Genomic DNA, 27,230 nt, shown 5'->3' on the forward strand with positions numbered 1-27,230 from the left:
ACTCTTCGTTCTGCATCTTTTTCAGTGTTTTAGCCTGCTTCCCTCAATTTCTTTGCTCTTCATTTTCTTCACTATTTCATCTATGGCTATTTGACTTTCCCCTTTGATGCTCACTTTAACTCTCCTGCCATGGCTCTCGCTCACACTCTTCTGGCTGCCCTCCTTCCCTGCTGCTCACTGTGGCTTGCCTCGGCATCCTACTACCACTCACTCGAGCTCTCCTTCTTCCTTTCCTCTGTCACTTGCATATGCTCTTCTCTGTTAGTAGCCTTGCTTTTTGGTTTTTTCATAGCTAGCTGAATTACCACTGTCATTTTATGCAGTTTTCTATGACTGCATTTTCTCACGTGTTTCTTACTACTACTGCTTCAGCTGTATAGCTTGGTTCAATTCCACTTCCTCCTTTTATTGACTTATTCTTGCTCTAAGGTTATTCCTCATGATTTACATGTTTTCGCATTCTAGTCATCATAGATTTCTCATTTTTCTGTCACTTCCTTTTATGGTTATGTTCTGTTATCTTACTTTTAAGGCACCACTTATTAACTCCCATAACCGCAAGGTTCTCACTAATTAAATGTTAAGTTGCTTATGAGAGCAGCTGAAGGTAAGTATGAAAATGTTCTCATCAGATGGTATCCCAGTATTACATGTCATGTTCTCTCCCAGTATTACATGTTGTAGTCTCTTTTGAATTGGCAGTTTTGTTCTTATTTGTAACCTCTTTTCTGATGGATATGTCTACTGATAGATTCCTCACTTTCTGACTAGCCCCGGTTACCAAACTTTGTCTGGAATCATCTCTCATAGGTGCCTTTGGCTGTTATGCGATGCTGGTTACATCTCTTCTTTAGAAGCAGCTCTAGTGTATTACCTTCCTCATCAATACCAAAGTGACAACAAAAAATGCCCAAGTTGAAAAACAAAAAACACTGTAAGCATAATCTACCGGACTTCAACCTAGACGACCTATCGGCCCTTGACCACAACTACCTGTCCACCAAAGGTGGACGTGGTGGACGTCCATGACCTAAGAGCATTACAATTCTTCCATCCTGAACATCCTTGACTCGATCGCTCCGCTGCACACACAAAAATGTATCCACCAAAATCTCCAAACCATTGTTCAATGAAAATCTCAACAATGAAAGACGAAATCTGAGTTGAGAATAGCAAAAAGAGCCTGGCGGTCATCATCTTCTATGGATATCTTGAAAAGGCTAGGAAAGGAGAAACACTAAGAACAAAAGAATCATAAACTCTAAAGCTAATTTCTTTAGATCACAACTGGACCATGCCAGAAACTGACTCCAAAAAACCTTTTGAAATTGTCTATCAACAATCCAGCAGCCATCCCTAACCTCCCAATACCTGTTCCAATAAGCCTCCTAATTGTGAAGAATCCCTTCTTCAGGTATAAAATTATCATTATTGAAAATGAGTTAGACCATGAGGGAGGTGATATCTTCTAACTTCCTCACCATTAACCATCCATCACAGTCTACTATCTCAATCGGTCATCCTGAGCTGTCCCCCCCCCCCCCCCCCCCCCCCCCCCCCCCAAAACAATGCCTCCTGGCCCACTTTTAAAGACATTTAAGATATTTAAAGACCCTGTACGTACTAGGATTTTAAACCCTAGAATTGAGAAAAAATACGGGCCTGCACCTGCAGATCCAGCCTACATTAAAGGACAACTACCATTAGATTCGCTAGTTGTATCAAATGCTAGGAAAAGGGCAAACTCACAGACTTCAGGTGAGGCACCCCCACCTGACCAAGAATCTAAGGTAATAGATGCTTCAGGCAAAAGAATAGCTGCGCAAGCTACCAACATATGGCGTATAGCTAATACACAAGCCCTCCACTCACGATATGATAGGGCTCATTACGATCAGTTAGAGAAACTACTAGACCATCTAAATGATCAAATAAAGCACAGGCAAATAACCTTATACAGGAAGGCAAGCTAATTTCCAATGCCTCAATCAAGTGCGCACTAGATGTAGCAGACACTGCATCTAGAGCTGTAAATACTAGTGTCATACTTAGAAGACATGCGTGGCTACGCATTTCAGGTTTTAAACAGGAAGTGCAAACTACCATTTTAAATCAACCATTTAATCAAAACCAATTGTTTGGACCAGAAGTAGACACTGCACTTGAAAAGATGAAGAAGGATACAGACACTGCCAATTCTATGGGAGCTTTACAGTCTACACAAACTAAAAGTTCTTTTCGTCGCTCCTTCTACAGAGGAGGCTCCAAACAAACTGGGGCAGACATCCTTCAAATCTAGCCCACAAAGATCCTCTAACAAGGGATATTTTAGAGGAGGATATAGAGGAAATAACAACAAGGGAAGAGGTCGGGGTAACAACAATAATCAAACCTCTTCCACCGTAAAACAGTGACTTCCCTCTGCTCCCCCAACAGCATTCCACACCTGTAGGGGGCAGAATAACACAATTCCTGCCTGTCTGGAACTCCAACACAACAGACAAGTGGGTAAGACAGATTATCCAGTATGGCTACTGCCTAGAACTTACAGCAACCCCTCCACACATACCACCCAGGCAGCGTCCAATGTCTACAGAACACCTGACTCTGCTCAAACAAGAAGTTCTGTCACTTCTACAAAAATACTTAATACAAATAGTTCCTTTACAAGAACTAGGAACAGGGGTTTACTCGCTGTATTTTCTAATTCCCAAAAAGGACGGGACACTAAGACCAATTTTCGACCTCCGGCCCCTCAATCAGTACATACAATCAGATCATTTTCATATGATCACTTTACAACAAGTGCTCCCACTGCTACAACAGGGCGATTTCCTTACAACACTAGACCTAAAGGACGCCTATTTCCGCATTCCTATACATCCAGCTCACAGAAAGTACCTAAGGTTTGTACTGGAAGGAAAACACTATCAGTTCAAAGTCCTTCCATTCGGAGTAACAACGGCACCACAAGTATTCACAAAGTGCCTGGCAGTAGTAGCAGCACATCTCAGGAGACCACAAATACATGTCTTCCCTTATCTGGACGATTGGCTCATAAAAGCCAAGTCATTCAATCCATGTGTTCAACACACACATCAGACAATTCAAACGTTGCACGACTTAAGGTTCACAATCAACTACACCAAGTCGCACCTGCAACCCTCTCATATACATCAGTATCTAGGGGCTACAATAAACACATCTACAGCTCTAGCGTATCCCAGTCCAGCAAGAATACAGAGCATTCAAGCCTTAGTCACAACCTTTCAACACAACAATCTCTGCAAGCCAGAGTGTTCATGAGACTAATAGGCATGATGGCATCTTGCATCTTCATAGTACCATATGCAAGATTGCAAATGTGTCCGCTACAGGAATGTCTAGCACAACAGTGGAACCAGGCTCAAGGTCAACTAACAGACTTGGTGTTGGTGGACAGCCTCAATCAATCAATCAAGGCATTTATATAGCGCACTACTCACCCGGAGGGTCTCAAGGCGCTAGCCTCACACATCGCTCTCTGCAGTGGTGGAACACCAAAAACTTAACAAAGGGGTGTCCGTTCCTCGAACCTGTTCCACAACTAGTGCTCACCGCAGACGCATCTCTCACAGGATGGGGAGCCCATCTCCTACATCATACAACTCCAGGTCAATGGAACAGTCAACAAAAATTGTTCCACATCAACCGTCTAGAGTTGCTAGCAATATTCTTAGCACTCAAAACATTTCAAGTACAAAACAAAGCTGTCTTAATCCGGACGGACAATATGACAGCCATGTACTATATACAAAAACAGGGGGGACACACACTCTACAAATGTCCCAACTCGCACAGAACATTTGGAGATGGGCCATTCCACAAACCATATATCTGTTGGCAGAGCACCTTCCAGGAGTTCACAATCAGATAGTAGATCTCTTGAGTCGGCAGACACAACAAATTCACGAATGGTAAATACATCCGCAAGTTCTTCAACCATTCTTCCACAAGTGAGGTCATCAAGGCATAGATCTGTTCGCCACACATGAAAATGCAAAATGCCCAACCTTCGCCGCCAGGTTTCCACACCCGCTGTCCAAGGGCAATGCGATATGGATGAACTGGTCAGGCAGATTTGCGTACGCTTTTCCGCCTCTCCCACTAATTCCATTAGTAGTACGCAAGCTCAGACAACAGTTTCTCAAATTAATCCATTAGTAGTACGCAAGCTCAGACAACAGTCTCTCAAATTAATCCATTAGTAGTACGCAAGCTCAGACAACAGTCTCTCAAATTAATCCTGGTAGCTCCCACATGGGCACGCCAACCGTGGTTCACCACACTGCTAGAACTCTCTCTAGTTCCACATCAAAAGTTACGACTGACTCCATCCCTGCTAACGCAGAACCATGGAAACATCCGACATCCAGACCCAAATCAACTGAATCTGGCAATCTGGCTCCTGAAGTCTTAGAGTTTGGTTATCTTAACATACCACCAGACAGTATGAACATCATTAAAGAGGCTAGGAGACCTACTACCAGAGCGTGTTATGCCGCTAAATGGAAAAGATTTGCCATCTATTGCAACAATAACCAAATTGATCCCCTGGATGATTCCATCCAGAATATCATTTGCTACCTTTTACATTTACAAAGGTGTAGCTTGGCATATTCATCCATACGCCTGCACCTTGCAGCAATTGCAGCATATTTACAAAACAGACAACATCTCTCTTTTCAGAGTACCTGCAATCAAAGCATTTATGGAAGGATTAAAAAGAATCATCCCACCCAGGTTGCCACCTTCTCCAGTGTGGAACCTAAACGTTGTTCTCACAAGACTCCTGGGACCCCTCTTTTGAGCCTTGACATAAATGTGAACTGCAATTCCTCAAGTGGAAAACTGCTTTCCTTATTGCTATTACCTCTCTTAGAGTAAATGAGACACAAGCTTTCACTATACAATATACATTTTTACAACTACATCATAAAGTGGTTCTAAGAACTAATCCAAAATTTCTTCCAAAAGTCATTACTCCTTTTCAATTAAATCAATCCATAGTTACCTCTGTTTTTGCAAACCCCAGACTCTGTAGCGGAAAGGGCTTTACACACACTGGATGTTAAAAGAGCTCTTCTCTACTACATAGATAGAACTAAGTCTTTTCGAAAAACTTAACAACTGTTTGTGTCTTTCACTCCACCTCATAAAGGCAACCCCATCTCTACAGGTGGAATTGCAAGGTGGATTGTAAAATGTATACAAATATGCTATCAACAAGCAAAACTTACATTAACAGTACCTCCTAGAGCGCACTCCACATGCAAACTAGGAGCCTCTATGGCTTTCTTAGGGAATATACCCCTAGAGGACATATGCAAGGCAGCAACATGGTCTACAACACACACCTTCACTAAACATACTGTGTTGATGTGCAAGCCAAGCAGCAAGCTGCAGTAGGCCAAGCTGTCCTTAAAACAATTTTTCAAACTACTGCAACGGATACAGGCGACCACCGCTAGGGGAGACACTGCTGCACAATCTATGTTAAGTGTACAATCTGCAGCTCATATGCCTCGAACGGAAAATGCTACTTACCAGTATGCATCTGTTCTTAACAAGTAGAGCTGCAGAGTTGTACACGCCCTCCCACCTCTCCCTGGGACCTGTATCCGTTCCAGTTTTATCTTACTTAGATGCACATGCATGGACATCTTTTTCTTTACTTCTACTAACTCTATCATTTCCCATCATGACGGAAAACAATCTCAGGATGGAGCTGATGCCCATGTGCACTATCATCCAAGGGAGGAGTCACCTAACTCGTGACTACAAAGACTTCTTCCAAGACGACAACAACATGCAATCATTTGAGCCCAACACCAGGTGGCGGCGATATAATGCGAAGTGTACAACTCTGCAGCTCTACATGCCAAGAACAGACGCATACTGATAAGTAGCATTTTCCTTTCTCAATATGAGGGATCTCAGATAACTACTGTGCAGTAAGGAAATAAACTCTGTAAACACAATAGGTACAGTGGTTGCAGTAGGCAACACAATTCTAAACACAGTTTAACATTGAGCTCAATGGGTTTTTCTTCATAAATGCAGTTGATTACTTTATAGATTACTTTTGTAACTCCAGGACTGGATCCTACATTCAGTCCTGGGGTCTAAGCTGAAAACAGGTTAGTACAAACGTTTTGGTTATTGCAATGATTTTTAAAGAATATAAAGATATTTTAAAAGTTGACACTTGAAAACTTTTCAGTGAAAAATGCTTGTTCTCCTATGTAAGGAAATGTAAGTCAAAGGTGAAGTAGGTTCTCGTTACTTTTGTAATCCAGGACTGGACTCCTAGGTTCAGTACTGGGGTTTCTACCTAAGACAAGTAAGTATTTACGTTTTAGTAGTTACGATTTTTAAGGAATATTTGTAGTTTTCAAAAGACATTTCAGAGAAAAACAGTCAATGGTTTCCTATGGAAGAAAATGAAGGTTATGGGTAAGTACAGTTCTAATTACTTTTGTGGTTCAGTACTGGGCTGAGCGGTACAGTACTGGCTCCTCCTGACTCCAGGTGAGTAATTCGAAATTCGTTACTCAGCTGATTTTATAGGAATTTTTTAGAGTTTCTAAACTTCACCCTTAAAAGATTTTTTCGAGGCAAACCAGTCAGTGTTATCCAACAGCAGGAAAGTGAGTTATCGCTTTCCAGGTGAGTACTCGACTGGGGAAGTTAAGGTTCTGGGCATAGACTCGGGGGTCTCCCAGCGTCGGAAAGGTACAGTAGTTACACCCTCAGCGGCACAGGGGCAGCCGGGTGCAGAGATAGTAGGCCCAATGCAATCCAATGGAGGGTAGGGGGCCTTCGGTTGGTGGCTGCAAGCAAGCAGCCCACGTGGCTGTGGGAGCTTACTCAGGGCAAGTGGGGAAGTAGAGTAGGATAGTATTTGCACTTCAGTGGCACTCGGGTGGCTGGGTGCAGGGTGCTGTTGAGGTGTCGGGCGCTCAATGTTATCCAATGGAAAAGATAAAAAGGGAACAAAGGCTGCAGACTCTGACAGTGATTCTCCAGGTGTGACCACCACTTCGAGAGGTAAGTTAGGATCTTGGAGAAGAGGTAGGTACCCCAAAGGAAGGCACAGGGAGCCGCCGGGTGCAAGGGTGTCTTTTGGTGTCTGGATAGCTTACCCTTAGCTGGTCGCGGTTGGTGGAGGGGGGGGGGGGGTCCCTGGTTCTTAGGCTGCAGGCATCATCTGGTTTGTCGAGGAGGGTCTTTGGGCACTGGACTTCGGGTCCCAGTCGCCGGGGGGACGTCCTCGTGGTCTTGGATCACTCTGGCACGAGCTGGGCTTGGAGGGTGCAGAGTGGGCTGGATTCGCTGTTCCTGGCTGGCACCAGGGGTCTTTTGGTTGAAGCAGAGCCTCTCCTTAGGGGAGTCCCAGTCTTTCAGAGGGTCAAGGCAGGCAGATCCTCCAGGTTTCCCAAGGTTGCTGTCCGCAGGAGTTGCCTGGATTAAGCAGGAGCAGGTTCCAGGATTGACAGGCCGGTAGGGCTGGGGCCAAGTCAGTTGGTGTCGTCCTGTTAGCAGCTGCACGGCGGGTCTTCTTCTTTATCTTCTTTCTTCTTTATCTTCTTTCTTCTTTTCTTATCTGGATCTGAGGAAAGAAGGTTCAGGGTGCCCCTAAATACTGAATTTAGGGGCGTTACAGGTGGGTCAGGGGCAGGGACCAATAGGTCCCTGTCTTGGGGTGGGTACACCTCCTAGCCTGCTCCTCCCCTGTGGGAGGGGGGCAGGAGCCTAACTGTGATTGGGCAGGGCTCCCCAGCCTCGAGATGGCCGGAGCCCAGGGTCGTGCTTCACCTCGCCTCTCCCACCTGAGGGGTGGGGTTGGCACAGGCTGGCACACACCCCCTTCCTGACGTAGCGTTTCCCGCCTGTCTTCCCAGACAAAGGGGGGGGGGGTTCAGAATTGGTGGGGGCCAGTTGCTGAGTACAGCAAGTGGTCTGGAGAAGCTCACAAAGGCGGCAGGCAAATGAAGCTTCCCCCTGTCCATCCTGGTGGAGGAGACCTAGCACGTTTCCCAGGATGTGAATTGTTGGAGGCCCAGGAGAGCTGGGGCTCCAGCAACATGTCTGCTGTGTGGCAGCCTAGGCAGCCTCTCAGTCCAGACGTGGATTGTAGGTTAGGATTTCAGGGGGCATCTCTAAGATGCCCTCTGGTGCATTTTACATTAAATCCCACACTGGCATCAGTGTGGATTTAATGTGCTGAGAAGTTTGATATCAAACGTGCCAGTCTTCAGTGAAGCCATTATGGTGCTGTGGAGTTCGTAATAACAACCTCCCAGCACCATATACTTTTAATGGCATTACTGCACTTACAGTACCCAGGAATGGCCCTGGGTACTGTAGGGGCACAGGGCTCATGCACCTGTGCCCACACCACTGACATAGGGCACCCAGCTAGAGGGGTGACTGAGGTATGCCAGGGCAGTGGGTCTTGGGTGCATGGCACACATGGATGTGTGCCATGTCATCTTTGTTTAGTTCTGTACTCAAACACTCAGCCTGCAAAACCACTGTGTGTGTTTCAGGGTACAGGACCCCTAAGGGTGGCACAATAAGTGCTGCAGCCCTTAGGGGTCTTCTCTGTTCACCATGCCCTGAGTACCTAGGGCACCATTTACTAGGGGCTGATAGGTTGCAGAGATGCCAATTGGGGTTTTAATTTCAACACCTATTTAGGGAAGGAACACAGGCCCTGGATACCTGGTTAGCAGGAGCCCAGGGCACACTCAGTTCAAGAACATCAGCAATTGAGCAAAAAGTCTGGGCATACCAATGCAAGAAAGGTGGCACTTTCTCACAGAACCCTGCTATCCCGGACTGTGGCGGTTGCTCTCTTGGTCGCTGCTGCCTGCATGCCTCTCCTTGTACAGGCCATACTTTATTTTATTTTATTTTGAAAGTTTTATATAGCGCGAACAAGATCTTTGCAGATATCAGAGCGCTTTACAAGGACGAGGGGTGATAGCATAAAAGTGGGCAATAGTTGAGGTAGATGGGTGCAAGGTGCATAGTTACATAGGTAGGTCAAATACAAAAAGAAGGTAATAGTTGAGGTAGTGTAGGTACAAGGTGCAAAGTCACACAGGTGCATCAGTAATACAAAACTAGGTAATAGTTGAGGTAGTGTAGGTACAGGGTGCAAAGTCAGACCGGTACGTCAATAATATAAAAATACACAAAGAGGGAACGTATACAATCAAGTAAGTCGATAATACAAGTAATACAAATAGGCCAAGGGGTCAGGCAGGTAGTACAGAGCGGAGTCCTGAGAAATACAGAGTGATAAATCATGTGTATTTAGCCATGAAGATAGCTTTTACTTCTTTCTTAAAAAGTTTGTTAGAGGAGATGAGTCTGGTTTCAGGAGGGAGTGAGTTTCAGATCCTGGGCGCCATTCCCGAGAAGGAGCGTTTATAAGTTTTTTCCTTCCGAAATCTTCGAGGCTTCAGTAGAAGATTATTTGTTCTTCTAGTAGTTCTAGAACCGCCAGAAATTGTTACCTTTTGAGTGAGGTAGCCGGGTGAGTTCATGTGTAAAGCCTTGTGTGTCATACAGGCGATTTTCAGATGTATTCTGGCTTCAAAAGGTAGCCAGTTCAGGGATTTAAAGTCAGGGGAAATATGCGAGTGTTTTTTTTTTGAACCGGTGATGAGTCTCGCTGCAGCGTTAAGGGACGCTCTTAGGGGTGCAGTTGTAGTTAGGGGGAGCCCGCAAAGGGCGATGCTGCCGTATTCTATGCGCGGGATGACTATGGATTGTACTGCCGTTTGGAAGTCTTTAGCTGGAAGGAAGGGTTTAAGTTTTCTCAAGGTATTGATTTGGAAGTTCGCTCCTTTGGTTGCATTGCTGATGTGCTGCTGCATGTTGAGATTGGCGTCCAGTGTTATCCCTAAAGATTTTGCGGAGTCTACGATGGTAGGTTGTACATTGAGAGCAGTTAGATGCTTAAGCCACGTTTGAGCGGTAGAGATTTTTGCGGGTGGTAAGATCAGGAGGAACTCAGTCTTCAGCGCATTGAGTTTGAGGTGATTCTCGGCAAGCCAGGATTGGGTGTTTCTGATCGTCGAGTTCAGGAGCATGATGTCCTTTGGGGGATTGTATTTTGAGATAAAGTTGGGTGTAGTCGGCGTACATGTGAAAGTGAACATTGGATGCTTGTAACAAAGTGGTGAGAGGTTCCATGACTAGGTTGAACAGTGTTGGGGAGAGGGAAGATCCTTGAGGGACGCCTAACGATACAGGTACCGGAGAGGACATCAGGTTGTTGCTTTTGAATCTCTGAGACCGGTTGTGTAGAAAGGAAGTGAACCACTTGAGAACAGTCCCAGATAGACCCATTCTTGTGTTTAATAGTTCGAGTAGGTTCTCATGTTTAACTGTGTCGAATGCTGATGAGAGGTCAAGAAGGATGAGGAGGCAGGTATCGTTTTGGTCTAGGATTTGGAGGGCGTCGTCAACTGTGTGATCATGGCAGTTTCGGTACTGTGCCCTGCTCGGAAGCCTGATTGATGAGGGTTGAGGAGATCAAACTTATCTATGTGTTTAGTCAGTTGTAGCTGTACGCATTTTTCCAACAGTTTAGCGAGAGTGGGAATATTTGTAATAGGACGGTAATTGTTTAGATCAGTGGGGTCTGCTGTTGTTTTTTTTAGTAGCGGTGTGACTTGTCCGACTTTGAGGCAGTTAGGGATGGTTCCTTGTTGAAGAGAGCTATTGATAATCTTAGTCCAGAGTGGGAGGAGCAGAGGGGTAAAGTATTTTACAGCGTTAGCAGGAAGGGGGTCAGTGAGGTGATTGGATGGTTTCAGGGTGCTGAGTAGTCTGCCAATTTCTTCCTCGGAATAGGTGCCAAAGGATGACCATGTAGCATTGTTCTTTGGTTCAGAGGATGCTGTGTGGTGGGGATTGGAGTAAAGGATTGCGTCATTGAGGAGATCGCTCCTTATGTTGTCGGTTTTTTGGTTAAAGAAAGCAGAGAAGTCTTCACAGGTAGGTGTAACGCCCTTGGTGCTGAGTGTCTGGGGTTGTTCTTTGGATTGTGTTCGGATTAGCTCAAACAGTTTTCTTGGGCGGTTTTTTGCTTGGGAGAGCTGGAGGCTGAAGAAATCTCTTTTTGAGCGTTTTATTTTCCTGAAGTAGGCGTTTCTCTGTTTCTTCAACGCTTTTAGGTGCGGTGCAGAGGGAGCTGATCTCCGTGCATGCTCTGCCATTCGCATGGCCCGTCTATCTTCATTGAGGCTCCCGTCATACCATGGGTTGGAGATCTTGGACGAGACTCTTTTCAGTTGCATGGGTGCAGTCTCATTGAGTATTGTGGTCATAGCATTGAGATAGTGGTCAGTCAAGAGTTGAACGTCTGTATCGCCGGGAGGGGGACGTAGGAGATTGCAGCTTTTAGGTGGTAGGGAGTTTGGGTTGAGTTTCTTCATGTCTCTTTTCCGAACTTTGGGCTTGGAGGGTTGAACTGAGGTGAGTTTAACCTTTTCATTGATGAAGGAGACAATATGATGATCTGACCAGTCACAAGGTTGGATTGACTCAAGTTGAATAGAGTCCTCTTTGGAGATGATAAGGTCAAGGATAGAGCCTTTCTCATGGGTCGGGCTATTGCATATTTGGGTGAGATCAAGGGCTTGAGGACATTTTTGAGGCTATTTACCACTGTGTCGCTGTGATCATTCCAATGGAGATTGTAGTCGCCAAGGAAAATTTGAGTGCTTGCCGTCCTGTGTTGGTTGAGATTGTGTCCATGAGTTGTTGGGAGAAGGAGAGCTTGTCCCCAGGTGGGTGGTATATGATGTGTAGTGAGCAGACCGGTTTGCTTTCGCTAATGACATCAAGGCAGAGGTATTCACAGGAGGTAAGAGAGGGGGCGGTGGCTTTAATAACTGAAAGGTTGCTTCTGTGAATACATGCAATTCCACCGCCTGTCTTGTTGGACCTGCCAAGTCTAATGATACAATAGTTGGGGGGGGTGGGGGGGACTAGGATATCCATGATAGGTGTAGAAGATTCAGACAACCATGTTTCAGTCAGAATGGCTAGATCAGGTTCCAGAGAGATGATGAGATCAGCGACCCCCGCGGAATGTCTTCGGGCCGATCTGCAGTTGAGAAGTAAGCATTTGAGTCTGGGGGTGCAGAGGGTGGAGGAAGGTTCTAGAGTGAGGGGTACATTTGTGGGATTGTTGGGGACGGAGCCTCTGTTATGCGTGTGGTGCCTGAGGGGGTTGGAGAGTATCGTTGGGATGGACAGGTGGTTGGTGGCTAGGCGATTTTGGGGAACCGGGCCGTAAGTGCGGAGAAGGGTGTGTATGTCATGGTCTGAGAGCGTATTGGTAGTGCGTTTGGGGCGATTGGTGGTATTGCGAGAGGGGATAGAGGTCCAGTGTGGGGAGTGTTGTTTGGTACGGCGAGTAGGATCTGAGGGGGGAAGTGTTAGGTGTAAAGGTGGTGGTGGGAGGGGGGTGTCTGGGGTGTGTGATGAGCAACTCTTTGACGGTGTGTAGTTCTTCTTTCATTTGGAGGAGGGTGGACATAATCAAGTCCAGCGTGGGGTTGGGTGCGGAGTTGGGGAAGGGTACTGGCGGTGAACAGGTGTATAGGTTACTGTAGAAGGGGGGGGGGAGGAGAGTCGGAGTGGAGAGGTGGTGCTGGTGAAGGGGTTGGAACTGAACCACTTACTCATCTGTACCTCCCACTCCTTATGGGGGCTGGCATTCGATCGGCCTCTTGTGTCTCCCTCCACACCACTGGCATATCCAGCACAATCCTTCTCCATTTCCAGGCTGGTATCTCTTGACACTGCTCCCCCTGTGGATCTAACCTCGCCCACCGCAGTGGACATCCCTCATAATGGCATACCTGGAGGGTTGCACCGCTTTACAACCATGGTGAAGCCCCAAATCACCAAATTGATGCATGCGTCAGACTAAGCCATCGCAATGGACCTGACACACGGAGACAAGACTCTCAGTTGCCTTCACAATCTGGAACACATTCTTCAAGCTCACTTCGCACAATTCGATAAGGTGCCTCAGGACATCTTGGACACCAAGACTTTACTGGTGTCCCGTTTTGACACAGTTCGGTTGAGGTGAACCTGCTACATGCAGACCATCGCAAATTGTCTGACCGGGTGGAATCTGCGCTTGCAGTTCATCACCCCTCCAACAAGGACCTGCAGAAACGCCTGCAGAGGGTGAAAGCGGAAATCACTCTGTTATATCACAGATCGGAGATGCTGATGGCTCGTTCAGGCGCAAAAGCATCCGCCTGCTCAGTTTCTTGGAGTGCTCGGAGGGTCCCAGCATTGAACTGTTCCTCATGGAATGGCTAGTGTGAACTGTCCTCATTGGCAAGGCACCAAATTTCTTTTCAATTTAAAGAGCGCACCGCAGCCTAGGCTGCCTTTCCCTTTCCCGGGGGCTCCAATGGCCCATCATAGGACAACTCCTCAACTATCGGAATCGAGACCAGCTCCTGCAGTGATTTTGCACCAAAAGCCATGGACATTTGAGTATGTTTGGATCTCTGCTTACCCTGACTTCACACTAGAGTTGCAGCGCCATAGCGGCCCATTCTTGCGTGTCAAACCACGCCAAAGGGAATTGGACATCAAGTATGCACTCTTATTCCACTCTGAGTTGCGATTTTTTGATGGGGACTGTAGGGAAGTGGATTTCTGTTGCAGTAACCCCTCCCACTTTTTGCCTGATTACTGATGCACTTTTCCTTGGTGTGCCCTTGGTTCCTGCCAATCAGGTAACCATAGGTAGGCCCCTGGTAAATGCCCTAGGTACCCAAGGCACTGTGACCAGAGAAGACCCCTAAGGGCCGCAGCACGTATTGTGCCACCCTTAGGACCCCTGTACCCTGACACACATACACTGCCTTGGGGGGCTGAGTATCTTGGTACAGAACTGAACAGAGTCGACATGGCACTGATACCTGTGTGCCATGCCCACAAACACACTGCCCTGGCATACCTCAGTCACCCCTGTAGCTGGGTGCACTATGCCAGTGGTGTGGGCACAGGTGCGTGAGCCCTGTGCCCCAACAGTACCCAGGGCCATTCCTGGGCACTAAGTGCAGTGATGCCATTAAGAGTATATGCCATTAAGAGTATATGGTGCTGGGAGGTTGTCATTACGAACTCCACGCTTGCTGGGCGTGTTAAGTGCTGAAGCTGGTGGAGCTGCAGTGGGTCTGTGAGGTCAGCCCCCCTTTAAATCTGCCTTTCAGCTGCTAAGAATCTCAACGACTGCGAGGGCAAAGCAAGGCAATCTAACTGAGTAACTGCCAGAGCGCTACACTCACACAGTACTGAAGGTTCCTGCGGAGGGGTGCCGTTCGCAGCAGTACTCAGCCGTTTGTTGACTTTGCTGAATTAATTGGAGCTGATAGTCCACTCTGCTGTTTCCTTTACCGTGCCCATCGAGGAGGTGACAAATCGTGGTGGACCCTGACAACTAGGACCCACAGCGGGAGTCCGGGACTGCGAGGACCAGCATTCCCTTGATCATCTACAGCTGGTGCCTCTTCCCGGGCGTGCCCCGCCTCCTTCCTCCACTTTCTTCACTGCTCGCGGCTCCCGTTTTGCGGTGCCGCTTGCAGCAGTACTTTGCTGTATGTTGACTTTGACGAATTAATTGGAGCTGATATATCACTCTGCTGTTTCCCCTACCGTGCCCGTAAAGGAAGTGACAAATCGTGGTGGACCTTGACAACTAGGACCCACAGCGGGAGCCTGGAACTGCGAGGACCAGCATTTCCTTGATCATCTGCAGCTGGTGCCTCTTCCCGGGCGTGCCCCGCTCCCCTCCTGCATATAACTGTCGCTCCTTTCTGCGCATCGCGGGACGCGTGCGGGGCTCAGCTTGGGCAAAGGGCGGGCCCTCTGAGGCCCTCCGATGCTGGAGACGGTTGGGCTGAGATTCCCCCCTTTTAATATCAATTTTTAACGTTAGCTTTTTGGGTGACTGCTTGGGTGACTGCACTAATATTGTATTATGGTCCGTGTGTACTAAAACTACAGCTAGTTGTGATTTGTTATCCCACTTAATTTAGGGAACATCCAACAGGTGTAAAACTGTAGTTCCCCTTTTAACTGCTTTTTATCTTTATTGGTTTTCGTACCTCTTCTTAGTGATTTGCTTTTTGAAGTGACGGCAAAAAAGTTAAGGTCTGGCCGGTTATTGGTGGGTAAGACTTGCTCTAAGACTAAATCAAACCCCTTACGAAATAAGGATGTTACTATCATGCAGTTAAAGGGAAAATGTCAATTATAAAACTTATGGGAAAGAGGTAAGGATAAGGTCCAGATTGGGGATTTATTTTCAGCAGTCACTAATGAAAAAAGTAAAAAAGATAGAATCACAATTAGAGAGAATAGCATTCAAGACACTTGTATCGCTTTGGTAAATTTAATTGAGGTGGACGTTCCTCTTAACGTTGGGGTGGATGGGCCCTCCTTCCCTTTTAGGTCACCATCGCCCCTAAAACAGGTATCCGGGGAAATATGCTTAACTAGTATAGGGCCACTCCCCGGTCTTTCCACCAAAACAGTTGAGGTACGTGTGCACAATTCCATCTCTCATCAAAACGAAGTTCTAAATAATTCACCTGGTCCATCTAATCCTGTGGTTGAAAGTGGGCATGATTTTACTTTCGCCGATATAGATATTGAGCTCTGTAAGAGATATACTACCCATGATTCCAGCAAGGTAATAGATCTAGAAAATACTCCAGTAGCCCTGGTTCCCAAAGGGCTTCAACTATATAGTAGTACTCCTTCTAATAAATCTCAATTTTCCATGTCTCAGTCAAATATTTCCACTAGTCCTGAGTTTAACATCACTGATACTCATGTCAACCACTCCATTAGGCAGGACAAACCTCTTTCTGAATAATTAATCTCTCTAGAACATCTGCTTTCTTCTATTTTACTTTTATTGGAAAAATTTGTTGGTGGCTCAGACTGTGTGTTAGAAACTGTAACACAAATACTCAATGTATTACTGACAAGTAAATCAGGGTTTAAATCTAGCCTACAACATGATCCATCTCTAATGGATGTGCAAGTATTGAAAGAAAAGATGGTAGAGAATAAGCTTGAGAGCACTCCTCAAGATTCAGAATTAGTTAAAATAGGAAAAAATGAGAATTTCCTCTCCACCGATAGGAAGATACCAGTAATTACCCCAGGGAATTCCCAGGCAAAAACATTAAAAACAGCTGCAGTCCACTGTGTTGTTGAACTTAATCAAGAAATTGAAATCCTGAGGAGCCCTGAAAAAATGATAGCCAAGGAACCATTCCCTATATTTAAACCCCATATAAGGGAAGAGAAAGAGGGTATACTGGTTGCTTCATATGAGGACAAAAAGGGAATAAAAGGGAAAAGTAAAAATTTAGAGGAAAAAAGAGGAAACCTAATCGCAGATTCGTAAAAAAAAGACAGAGGAAAATAAATTTTGAAGAAAACCTAGATACCTCTGTAGGAAAAAACTCCCTTCTAAATAGTTCGCTCAATGTATCCCAAGATACGATCGGGCAAACCAAATCAGATCTACAACTTACGATCTCTGTACCAGAGGGGCTTTCTAATAGCACGAGTCTAGTCGAACAGATAAAACCAATTAGCCCTCTTTTAACAGCTCTTAACCCTCTTGCTAAACCATTCCCCGCTACGATTGAATGTGAGAAGGCGAGGGAATGTTCGTGACAAGGAAAATATAGACTCTCCAGCCAAATACTGTTCCTGAAAAGGAAGTTATAGACACCCTTCATCTTGATTTTGTCCCGTTATTTGATTCGGATGTCATATTAAACAGATCCTCGCTCATCAAATGTTTCTGGGAGATCGAAAGCTTGAAACTTATTCAAACCAATGATATAGATATAGTTTCTATTGTGCAACTAGAGGTTGGGAACCTAGCAAGGGTCAGATTTTTCTGTAAACTTGTTATAAACCATATCTTACTCTGGTCGGAAGGACTACAAAGTAGGGGGATTGATGTCACTCCTTATCTAGCGAATTCTCGAAATAGAAATCCCGCGAATAAGTTTATACTCGCGGAGGCACCGCAGCAAGGAGTAGCATAAATAAGCCTGGTGTAACTGATGAATTAAAAATGTGTATCTCTCAAAACGTAAGGCATGTGACATACTTAAATCACCCCCCCCCCCCCCCCCCACCCTTGGCAATTGAGTGCGACAGAGTAGAGTCTTAAATGGAATTGGTTACCTGGTGTCTTGTCAGGTACATCTAAGATCAATTCCAAATATTACTCTCATCTTTAGCACTGACTTAAAAATAATATCCTGGAATATGGCCGGTATAAAGAATAGTCCAGAAAAATTATAATACCTGCATATGATTTGTCTCCACGAGACCTGGTGTGATGTGAAATTTTTTGGGGGCAAGGATTACTATTCACTAGATGGTAGAGCCACTCCCTCTAGGAGAGGCCATGCTAAGGGCTGAGTGGCTTGTTTGTTATCTAACAAGATACAATGGAATTTTGTACATTATCTAGATCCTAGTAATCTTTTCCAAGCAATAACACTGCGCAATGTCGTTAATGACAACCCAATTAAACTAATTATAGTGATAAATGTTTATATTCCTCCAGAAACTTGTTATAACATAGACTTAAAGAAGGTTTTCTCCTATATAAAGAAAGTACTCCATTCGGAACCTTCTCCCCATATAATTTTACTAGGGGATTTTAATTGTAAAATCTCTAATTGTAGTTGGGAGCGCTTTAGAAATGCGTGTAAGGAAGAATTTTTACAGATACCCCAAGCCATCTTTCCGGGCAATATAAAAACTAATAGGAGAGGGAAATTATTTCTGAAATAATTGTCAGAAGTAGATTGTATTATAGTTAATGGAAAAATGACCTCTGATACCCCAGCAAATTTTACTCATAAATCCAATACTAGTGAATCCATCCTTGATTATGTGGTAGTGGGAAGTTCTTCTTTTTTCATCTTGAAAGACCTGTCAGACTTCAATACTATATTTAGTGATCACAAGGTACTTACTATTACAGTAAATTTGAATCCACCGTTAACGGACCCGTGGTCATTAACAGTGAATCAGTAAGTTTTGTAGATAAATCTGGAAGATGCCATTGGAATTTCAGGGCCATTAAGGGGTTGGCAAGTATCTTAGAGGCTACTGTGGAGAATTTGATTTATTGGAAGGGCTCTGAACTTATGCGTTATGCTGATTTTATGACTAGAGTAACTTCCATTGCAAAAAAATCATATCCCATAAAGAACATTAAAGTAACTCCCAGTTGTCTTCGGCATCTTAATATCGAAATAAATAAATTAGTAAGGGAACAATACTTTTTTTTTTTTTTTCAAATAACTTTTTATTGTTGCACTAGGCGTATCATCTGAAAGACACATGAGGACACGGGTTGGTTTAACATTCAGCCAGTTCCGTTGGTTCCGCAACTTTTCTTTTTTCTTTAGTAGGATTACTCACAGATCAAAAGCGACAGTACTGCTTAACCAAGGCTAGTTACTGATGCAAATAAACAAGAAAAAACAACCCCTAGAAACAGCTCCTATCATGCCCGCCCACCTCCCCCCCACCCGAAGTCAGTCTACCTTTGCCGATATAGTCACATCCACCTGGATGAGAACCGGGTTCTACAGGGAGGCATTGAACCGGTCCAGGCTCCGTCACCCTTTCTAGGCCTGTAGAAAACATCAAGTGTGACAAAGTTCCCATTCAGATCCCCCGTGAGGTCACTCTAGTCCCTGATATCGCCGCCACAGAGTCCATACTCTCCGGAATTTCTTTGGGCAACCCCTGGCTTTGTATGTCACTCTCTCAGCCGCCATATAGAGGTCAAGGGAACAATACTTGATCTGTACTCCTGATAGATACCACAGAATAGTTTTATTAAGAAGATGGAGAAGCAGGGTGAAGGCCAAATTAAAACGTGAGAGTGAAGATTCCTTATGGGTTAAATTACGGGAAGCAGTTAGTAAAGGTTTAGCTAGGACATTTTGGTCACTTATTGGGAAGGCTGTGGGCAAAGATCTAGACCATTACCAATTCCAATCGAAGAACAAACCTGGGTTGGGTATATTGTGAATTTATATGCTAGCAATGGACTGGTGCTTGAATATGATCAAACATATGTGGTTAGCTCGAAATATGGACCACCATCTCAAAAGGACATTGAATTGGCTATTAAGGGCTTGCGCTCCTCTGGAGCAATGGGCCCGGATGAGCTTCCCATTTCAGTTATAAAACAGAATAGTGAGATGTGGAACAAAAGTCTTATCCGGGTTTTTAACTTGTTTTTCCCGTAAATTGGTTCTCCCCTCTTGGAGAGGGAGCATATTGGTTCTGTAGTAGGGGATCTCTGTGTATAGTCATAATCTAGTGAATAGTCCCGCCCATGTGCGTGGACCCTGGCAATCAAAAATAATCTCTTAAGTTGTCAAATCATGCAAAAAACTGCAAAGACACTTAAGAGAGAATTTAAAGACAAATAATGTAGCCTATATCCACAGGCTACACTATCTGAAAGAAACACGTTAGTGTTAGATTCCTTACCTTAGAATATCCCCAGGCGTCAGTCTGGATCCGGAAACTTTTGCGTAGCAGTACCCCTGCGCGTCGGTAGGCGTCGTCTGCAGGCGTCCCCTGCGGCTCCGCGTCCGTCGTCGGCGTCGTGCGCCGTGATGACGTCGCTGGAGTACATAGACGCCGCCTCCGCGCGCTGACGTCAGTTCTTCTTTTTTCCGCGCCAGTGGACGCAGATCTGAAGAGCAGTACTCCGGTCTTTTGACCAAGTTTTTCGATTGTTTTTTCTCTAATTGTGCCTGGGTTCAAGCACTGCGATGACTGTGAGCACACGATGTCGGTCACAGACCATCACCGCCTCTGTCTCCGGTGTCTGGGCCCCGACCACGACGTGGACTCCTGTGTCGACTGCCGGGCCCTCACCAACAAGGCTAGGCGGGAGCGGTCCCGCAAGCTACTGGAGCTCCGGGTGTCGGCCCCACGTCGGGACCGGGAGCGGTCCCGGTCCGGCCGGAGGTCGAGAGAGCGTTCGAGGGAGCGGTCGCGGAGCCGCGCCGAGCGTTCCGGAAGTCGACACCACTCGTCAGGCTCGTCAGGTAGGAAGCACAAGAAGTCGGGGCGTCGTCATCGTACCCCCGACTCCCCCCCGACGCTCGCGCGATGCTGCCGGGGGCTCGGGTGACCCCAACCCCGCGGCTCCTCGAGAGTCGCCGGCGCGGCCTGCCTCATACCCTCCGGTCCCTGGGCATGGCGCGACGCCTGAGGAGATCGAGGCGTTCTTCATGGCCATGAGGGCGCTCGCTTCTCTGACGGGGCCTACGGTGCCTGCCGGCCCAGTGCTACCGTCTGGGGGCCCTGGCGGTTCGGGTGTCCCTGCCTCGGCGCCGCCGACGGCTCCGACCCCGGCGCCGCAGGGGCCTTCGGGATCGGCGCCGGCTGGTCTTCCGGCCACCCCGGCGCCGTTACCATCGGGGTTGCCCCCGGCTCCGGCCGGCTCCGGGGTTCCGACGCCGGCTCCGGGCGGTGCCGTCCCCTTACCTTCACCGACGCCGGACGCGGCGCCGGACGGGCGTCGCTCGACGCCGGTCCCGGCGCCGATGGGGCCCATGAACCCCGAGGAGCCGGTCTTCATTGTTGACTCCGAATACGGAGATGATGAGGAGTTCGGTGAAGGTTGGGAGGGGTCCGAGGACCCTCTGTCACGCGAGTGCCAGTATGACCCGGACTGGACAGGTGATTTGGGGGATGCCAGTGGTTTGGACGACTCTCCTAACCCTGGTTTGATCTCTCCTCCTACCGTGGCGTCGGTGGAGGGAGCTGCCTACTCTGTGGTGCTGATGAGGGCTGCCAAGGCCTTACACCTTGAGCTCCCCGTCGCGGCCGTGAGGCCTAACATCCTCACCGAGGTCTTCAAACCGCAGTCATGCCCACTGGAGCCACTGCTGCCGTTTAATGAAGCCTTGTCAGACGTTCTGTTGGGCACGTGGTCCAGGCCCGCTTCAGGTGCGCCTGTTGATCGGAACGTGGCCAGGCGCCACCGTCCTTGTCCGGACGACCCCAAGTACCTGTCTACCCACCCCACTCCTGAGAGTCTGGTGATCCAGGCCTCGACCTCCCAGTCCGCATTCCCGTCGGCCCCGCCCGACCGGGAATCCAAGAGGTACGACCAATTTGGCAAGAAGGTCTTCTCGTCCATTAGTTTGGGCCTGCGGTCTTGCAACACCGCTTGCCTCTTGGGCCGCTACACCCACTCTGTGTGGGATACGGTCGCGGAACTGCTGCCAGAATGCCCCATGGAGGTGCGGGCAAAACTCGGTCAAGCTGTGGCTGAGGGCCGGGATGCAGCGAAATATTCAATACGGTGTGGTCTTGATACAACCGACTCGCTGGGCAGGGCAATGTCAACGACGGTGGCGATTCGTCTCCACGCCTGGCTGAGATCCGCCAATTTTTCGGCTGATGTCCAGAATACCTTGATGGACATGCCGTTTGATGGCTGTCACCTGTTTGGTGACAAGGCGGACCACGCGCTGGAACGCTTCAAGGACTCCAGGGTCACGGCCAAGTCCTTGGGTCTCTCGACCCAGCGTCAGCAAACGGGTTCGTTTCGTCCCTTTCGTGGCCAAGGAAGGGGCGCCCCCACACGTGCTGCCAGCCACGCGCCGCAACAATCCTTTCAACGCGGTGGCGGCCGTGGAAACCGCCGTGGTGGCGGTCGGGGACAACGGCGGGGTCAGACCACACCTTCCCCCGCAGCATCTACCCCAAAATCCTCCTAGTCCGTGCTTTCGGCCCCATGTGACGCCAGTGGGTGGCAGGGTTCGCCATCACCACGCCCACTGGCGCGCGATCACTTCGGACAGGTGGGTGCTGCAAATCGTCCGAAGGGGCTACTCCCTCCCCTTCGAGACCTCTCCTCCAGCCATGCCACCGCAGAACCACCGTGTGTCGGGGGACCACTTGACACTTCTGCAGGAGGAAGTTACGGCCCTCTTGGCCAAGGGGGCCATCGAGCGCGTTCCTGGGCCAGAAGTAGGGCGTGGTTGTTATTCCCACTACTTTCTGGTGCCCAAGAAGGACAAGGGGGGCCTACGTCCTATCTTGGATCTAAGGAACGTCAACGGCTTCCTCCGGAAGGAGAAGTTCAAGATGTTGACGTTAACTCAGGTCTTGGCTGCTCTAGACCCACAAGACTGGATGGTAGCGTTGGACTTGCAGGACGCCTATTTTCACGTCCCCGTCCTGCCGGCCCACCGGCGTTACCTGCGGTTCACGGTAGGCCTGGAGCACTTTCAGTATATCGTGCTCCCCTTCGGCCTTACCAGCGCCCCACGGGTGTTCACAAAGGTGATGGCGGTGGTTGCAGCCCATCTGCGCAGGTTGGGGGTTTCAGTCTTCCCCTACCTAGACGACTGGTTGTTGAAGGCGGGCTCGCCCCAGACAGTCGTCCACCACCTTCAGATGACGGCAGACCTCTTGCACGACCTGGGGTTCTCCATCAATGTGCCGAAATCACACCTGTGTCCCTCTCAAAAGCTCCTTTTCATCGGAGCGGTTCTGGACTCGGCGCAGTTTCGGGTTTATCCTCCGGAACGGCGGGTTCGGGATATTCAGGCTTTGATTCCCATCTTTCAGCCGCTATCCCGGGTTTCGGTCAGGTTGATGCTGCGGCTGCTGGGACTGATGGCTTCCTGCATCCTTCTGGTGCATCACGCCCGGTGGCGGATGCGGGCTCTGCAGTGGGACCTGAAGTTTCAGTGGGCCCAGCATCAGGGCAACTTGTCCGACCACGTCTTGATCTCGGAGGGCACTGCGAGACAACTGCAGTGGTGGCTTACGGACCGCGATTGGGTCAGGGGCAAGTCCCTCTCCCTTCCCCAACCGGAGCACGTTGTCGTGACGGACGCGTCCCTCCAGGGCTGGGGTGGCCACTTGGGAGAGGCAGAGATCAGAGGCATCTGGTCTCCGGCGGAGTCCCGGCTCCATATCAACCTGTTGGAGCTGCGGGCGATTCGTCTGGCACTGAAGGCATTCCTCCCCTTTGTCAACGGGAGTGTGGTGCAGGTGTTCACCGACAACACCACCGCCATGTGGTACTGCAACAAACAGGGCGGAGTGGGGTCGTGGACCCTTTGGCAGGAGGCTCTGCGCCTCTGGCAATGGCTGGAACGTCAGGGCGTGACTCTGACGGTTCAACACCTGGCAGGTTCTCTGAACGCCAGGGCGGACGAACTCAGCCGTCGGTGCTCGATGGATCACGAATGGCGTCTGAACTCTGACGTGGCGCAAGGCATCTTTCTGCAATGGGGAGAGCCTTGGTTAGATCTATTCGCCACAGAAGAGAACGCGCAATGTCATCAGTTCTGCGCGTTGGAGTTTCCAAGACGGCACTCGCACGGCGACGCCTTTCGGCGCGAGTGGAGTTGCGGTCTGTTATACGCCTTTCCGCCTATACCACTTCTGCCCAGAGTGCTGAAGAAGATCAGGCGCGACCGGGCCCAAGTTATCCTTGTGGCTCCGGACTGGGCTCGAAGATACTGGTATCCCGAGCTACTCAGCATGTCAGTCGGTCCCCCGATCCGCCTGCCCCTTCAGGAGGACCTTCTGTCGCAGCAGCAGGGGACGGTCCTCCACCCGAACCTGTCCAGTCTCCACCTCCATGCTTGGAGATTGAGCGGCGGCAGTTGAGGCCATTTGACTTGCCTCCTGAAGTCTGTGATGTTATTCTGGCAGCCAGGCGTCCCTCCACTAAGTCGGTATACGCCTGTCGGTGGAACAGATTTGTGGCATGGTGCACAGCAAAGGCTGTGGATCCTCTCTCTGCCCCTCTTTCGGAGGTTCTTCTGTTTCTTCTTTCTCTTGCCCAGCAGGGCTCTGCTCTGGGCACTATCAAGGGCTACCTTTCTGCCCTTTCAGCCTTTTTGAGGCTTCCTGATCAGCCTTCTTTGTTCAAATCCCCGATTGTAACTCGATTCTTGAAAGGCATCACTCACATGTTTCCTCCTGTTCCGTTTGTGATGCCTCAGTGGGATTTGAACCTGGTTCTGACCTTTCTGATGTGTGCTCCCTTTGAGCCCCTTCATTCTTGTCCTCTCCGTCTCCTGACTTTAAAGACGGCTTTCCTGGTTGCCATCACCTCTGCCAGGAGAGTGAGTGAGCTCCAGGCTCTTTCTGTCCAACCTCCTTTCCTGTCAATTCATCCTGATAAGGTGGTTCTGAGGACTAGACCTTCTTTCCTGCCCAAGGTTGTTTCGGCCTTTCACATCGGGCAGTCCATCACCCTCCCTTCCTTCTTCCTGCCTCCGCATCCTTCAAAGGATGAAGAGCGGCTCCATCGTCTGGACCCAAAACGTGCGCTTTCATTTTACATGGATCGCACACGCCAGTTCCGGGTGGATGACCAACTGTTTGTTGGCTACGTGGGTGCGAAGAAGGGGCGGGCGGTCTGTAAACGAACCATCTCTCGATGGGTCGTCCTCTGCATCAAAGCGTGCTACTCTTTGGCTCGGAAGGAGCCTCCTGTTGGGCTGAGGGCCCATTCCACTCGGGCCACGGCGGCTACCACTGCCCTGGGCCGGGGAGTCCCCTTGCAGGACATTTGCCAAGCGGCTACGTGGGCCTCGCTGCACACCTTTGCGAGGCACTACTGCCTGGACAGTCAAGTCCGGAGGGATGGCTTCTTTGGCCGTTCTGTCCTCCAGGACTTTCTGGTGTAGTTGTATTGGTTCGCAGACCCACCACCGGGGTTGGTATTGCTGGGGTATGTATTCTAAGGTAAGGAATCTAACACTAACGTGTTTCTTTCAGATGAACAAGTTACTTACCTTCGGTAACGATATATCTGTAAGAAACATTAGTTAGTGTTAGATTCCTTACCGAACCCACCCATCCTCCCCGTTCTGCGAACTGATACCTAGGGTTAAGGACATCCCTTTCAGGGCCCTAGTTTTACATGGCACCAGTGTTGGTTCTCTCATGGCTCTGCGTCTTCTGGCGCGGAAAAGCTGTGTACAAAGAACTGACGTCAGCGCGCGGAGGCGGCGTCTATGTACTCCAGCGACGTCATCACGGCGCACGACGCCGACGACGGACGCGGAGCCGCAGGGGACGCCTGCAGACAACGCCTACCGACGCGCAGGGGTACTGCTACGCAAAAGTTTCCGGATCCAGACTGACGCCTGGGGATATTCTAAGGTAAGGAATCTAACACTAACTAATGTTTCTTACAGATATATCGTTACCGAAGGTAAGTAACTTGTTCGTCCAGTACTTAAACTAGAAATTCCACCAAATAACACCACACATAATACAGCCTGCCCAGTTTCTACCATAGAGAAACTTGCCTCCCCCAGAAAAAGACTCTGGAATGATAGAGAGGAAGGCATGGACAGACAAGTCCCACAGGCTGCCATTATGTGGCTTAAATAGGATACTGTGCCTTTAAGAGAACTTTCCAGAACTTCTCCCAGTATCCCAGAATGCATAGCAGGTCCCTCTACTTTCAGTTCTTTTTTCTGGCTCCTGCTAACAGGACCCTGGCATTGAGCTCTCCCTTGTTTCAAGGGTTTATTGGATATTTTGGCACTTTTGTGTTTTAAAAGTGTTTGTTTACTTTCTTGGTGTTCTCCTTCTCTTTTGTGTGTTGGTTCAGGCGTTTTAGGGCTCTAAAATGCCTGGTCTTTTTGATAGGTGTCCAGCATGTGGGAGGAAGAAGGCCAAGAGTGATCCACACGACGTCTGCATCGTCTGTCTCCCTGAGGATCATGTCCCTGAGGACTGTCATCTGCCAGCAGTTTACTGCTCGGACTCTGAGGGACAGGATGAAGATTAGGCTTTCTGGCCTGGAGGAGAGACGTCTGCAGGCTGCAGGTGGGTCTGGGCAGGCTGGGAAGGTTCCCTCTGCCTCTGCTGAGGCCTCTGGGGGGCTCCCCAGAGGCAGGAAGTCCAGCAAGCGATCCCGGTCTCCGTCGACGTCGATTGCATCGACGACGACGACGTCGAGAAGGATGACGGCGGTGTGTTCCCCTTCTCCCCGGGTCGAGACGGCGTGACGGCTCGACGTCTAAGGGCCTGGAGAGGTCTCCGTCGAAGCCACCGTTGACGTCCTCGTCAACGTCGGAGTCTTCTATCGACGTCTGAGACGAAGTGACAAGCATCGGCGCTCGCCGTCGAAGCGTCGCCGTCTATCGCCGTCGAAGCACCGGTCGGCGTCGAGGGGCTCCTCGACGTCGAGGGCATCGAGAAGAAGGAATCGATGCTCGTCGTCTAGGACGGAACGTTCGACGTCGCGGAGGCGGCGTACAACGTCACGGAGGAAGAGGTCGACGTCGAGGGGTCGGCGTTCGACGCCGAAGAAGAGGAGGTCGACGTCGCGGAGGCGGCGTTCGACGCCGGAGTCGCGGAGGCGATGTTCGACGCCGGAAAAGCGACGCTCAGCGTCGAGAAGAAAGAGGTCGGCGTCTAGGAGTCGTTCTGCCACTCCAAAACGGCGCGAGAGGGATTCTGGTCCCAGAAGTCAGACTGCTTCTAGTGGAGGGCGCAAGAGGAAGCGATCACCTGCTGAAGGGGCTGGATCTCAGCCCCCTTCGCCTAAGGGGTCACCGGGCTCGGTCTACACACCATCTCGGCCTCAGTCGCCACCTCCACCTGTTCCTAAAGAGGATCCTCCACCCAACCCTCCGCTTCCATCAGGCGACCCACTGCCACCAGTTCCTCCGCATGGGCCCGACCCGCAGCAGATGGTTCCTCCGCCGAGGTCCACTTCGCTGCCGTCTTTGCCTGTACCTCCTAAGGGGACCCCAAAACCTAAACCCCGAGAGGAGCCAAGGAAGACCCCACCACGGAAACCGGTGGAGCGGCCACGGGCTGGCAGGTCTCGCTCTCGCTCTGGGTGAAGGGAGAGATCGCGACACAGATCGTCCACGCAGTCGAGACGCCGCCATAGGAGGCACGAATCTCGCTCCCACACAAGGTCCTCTGGTACCAGGGACTATTCTCCTACCTTGTCGGAGTCACCGCACACGAGGGTGTCCCCGATTGATGAATGGTGGCGTTCCATGATGTCCATGATGTCTTTTTAAGGGGCGATGTGAAGTTGGGCATATCCT

General features: G+C 49.1%; 1 protein-coding gene across 7 annotated transcripts in view; it reads left to right on the top strand.

The window, feature by feature from the left end:
* CNOT4 (CCR4-NOT transcription complex subunit 4) overlaps nucleotides 1–27,230 on the top strand; it is a 623,322-nt gene that overhangs the window by 273,253 nt on the left and 322,839 nt on the right. The gene's annotated exons all lie outside the window — the stretch shown is intronic.

The sequence above is a fragment of the Lissotriton vulgaris genome, chromosome 1_2, assembly GCF_964263255.1.
Source record: "Lissotriton vulgaris chromosome 1_2, aLisVul1.2, whole genome shotgun sequence".
NCBI classification, from domain to species: domain Eukaryota; kingdom Metazoa; phylum Chordata; class Amphibia; order Caudata; family Salamandridae; genus Lissotriton; species Lissotriton vulgaris.